The sequence below is a fragment of the Hipposideros armiger genome, unplaced genomic scaffold (genome assembly GCF_001890085.2).
Source record: "Hipposideros armiger isolate ML-2016 unplaced genomic scaffold, ASM189008v1 scaffold_227, whole genome shotgun sequence".
Taxonomy (NCBI): Eukaryota; Metazoa; Chordata; class Mammalia; order Chiroptera; family Hipposideridae; genus Hipposideros; species Hipposideros armiger.
This window is the reverse complement of record NW_017731577.1, coordinates 454992-457795: the sequence shown is the minus strand read 5'-3', so window position 1 is coordinate 457795 and position 2804 is coordinate 454992.

Below are 2804 nucleotides of genomic sequence, written 5' to 3'. Positions count from 1 at the left end.
TAATACATAGAAACAAACACAGGGAGGCAGCCAAAATGGGGAGGCAAAGAAACATGTCCCAAATAAAAGAACAGAACAAAGCTCCAGAAAAAGAAGCGAAATGGAGATAAGCAATCTATCAGAAGCAGAGTTCCAAACACTGGTTATAAGAATGCTAAGTGATCTCAGGGAGAACTTCAACAGAGAGATAGGAAGCATAAAAATGGAGATGAAAACCATAAAAAAGAACTTGTTAGAAATAAAGGATACAATATGGAAATGAAGAATATATTAAAGGGAATCAGCAGATTAGATGAAGCAGAGGATCCAACCAGCAATGTAGACGATAAGGTAGTAGAAAACACCCAACCAGAACAGGAAAAAGGAAAAATAATCCAAAAAATTGAGGAGAGTTTAAGGGGCCTCCAGGACAATATCAAGTGTACCAACAGTCACATTATAGGGATACCAGATGGAGAAGGGAGAAAGCAAGGAATTGAAAACATATTTGAAGAAATAATGACAGAAAAGTTCCCTAGCCTGGTGAAGGAAATAGACATCCAAGTCCAGGAAGTGCAGAGAGTACCAAACAAGATAAGCCTGAAGTGGCCAACACCGAGACACATCAGAATTAAAATGCCAAAGGTTAAATACAAAGAAAGAATCTTAAAAGCAGCAAGAGAAAAACAGTTAGTTACCTACAAGGGGGCTCCCATAAGACTGTCAGCTGACTTCTCAACAGAAACTTTGCAGTTCAGAAAGGAGTGGCAGGAAATATTCCAAATGATGAAGAGCAATAACATACAACCAAGATTGCTCTACCCAGCAAGTCTGTCATTTAGAATTGAAGGACAGATAAGGCACTTCCCAGACAAGAAAAAGCTGAAGGAGTTCATCACCACTTTATACATGAACTGCTATAAACTCTTTACAATATTAACTCATTAACCCTTATCACCAGTGAGGTTGGTACTATTATGGTCTCCTTGTTTTTTTGGGGTTTTTTTTCCAATTCAAGTAATTGGTTTAGATCACAGTGTCAGTTACTGGCTTACCATTCTCTCTTATTAGACAACCTGGATGTTAAGAAAGAGGTTTTGTTACATCCAGTCATGGCTTTGAAGAATCTAGAGATTAAACGTTGCACGACCTCTGCTTATTACCATGAATATCGATGAGAAATATTTACTAAATTATCAGTTGTTTAAAAACAAATGCAGTTTAATCACCTCTTTTGCATTTGTGATACAATCAGCCTGAATTTTGCAACTCTATAAAATTTTTCATGATTTGATTTCATAGATTTTTCAAAACTCCTATTTTCTTAGTGATGAAGACCTTTGGAGAGGACTATGGGTTTCAAACACTGTCCCTGTTGCGTATAGACACACTACAGAATGAGCCCAGTGATTGCTCTACAGACACATTAAGAAAGAGTTTACATCTTTGTTGTGGGGTTTCTGTTTACAGGAATGTGATCCTGCAAGTTGTCACTGTTACAAAGTCAGGCTACAATTATAGACCATTTCATCTATGGTGTGTGGCCTCTATGGTATGTCATGATGTGGAATTAATTCTTGATTCAAAAAATATGCTTAAAATCAAATTGAATAAGCTTAGCAGAAAAATAATTATAAAGGTAAAAAATTCCCCCTCCCCCTGCCCTTTCTTTCTGCTTCTGTTAGTGAGCCAATGGAGACGACACTTTCTACCCTGAAGGAGACTGCTGTCTCATCTGATAAATCACATAAGCTCCAGTGAATGTAAGTCATCACCCTCAGGAATGACAAGTCTATCTTTGTCACTCTTGTGGGATTTGAGCTTTGACACTGTGAGGAGAACTTGACCAATAACCTTTACCTGGACCTTCCAAGCTCTACACGCAACTTCGTGATCAAGATCTTGATAATGGCCAATATTTTCACAGTTTGACACAGTCTGGAGAAGAGGGTCACTGAGCACTTTGACACTTTTACAGTAACTCCCTGATAAACCTTAGGTTTTGCTGCAGTTCCAATCATTGGCACAAATAATAAGAAAATGAATATGAACTATGACCCTCAGATAGACTGCATTTGGCTTTATTCTAAGACATTTGCTTATGAAGACAATTTAGACACATCATGGATGCTCTCTAGGTTTAGATCAAATGTCTTTCACTTTATAGTGTCTTTTATTCAAAAGCTGGTTAGACACATGATTGTAATTTAGACACATCATGGATGCTCTCTAGGTTTAGATCAAATGTCTTTCACTTTATAGTGTCTTTTATTCAAAAGCTGGTTAGACACATGATTATGCTGTTTTATCCCTGAGATAGGTTAATTACGACAGTGAATGGAAGAAGTACTCTATTTCCCTTATTCTGTGCGAAATTCCAAAGACAAAGCTGAATTCTACTAAAGACAGATTTGTGCCTAGGGAAAGGACAATCTCAAGTGCCCATTGTATTTCTTTATCCAAATGTCTGAAAATCTGAGACCCATTTAGACCTGCCTAGTTGTATGGGTTCAGGGCTTTCAGGTGTGCTCAATTCTTTTCGCTCTCTCAATGTCATTTTGGTTTAAAAATACTACGCTATATTTACATTTCATGACCAAAAACCTTGGAACAGCATTAAAATGGTAATTAAGCATTTATTATTTCATGCATCCAACAATGCCATTTCAAGAGACTACACAAATAGGATTCCTGTAAGTTGCTTTATTGATGACAGAAACAGTGCATAATTAAAGATTTGATGAGGAACCTGCAAACAAGAAAGAACGTGTCTATTGCCAGCAAATTACAATTATTCCAGGTCCTTTAGACATTACAGAGTTCTT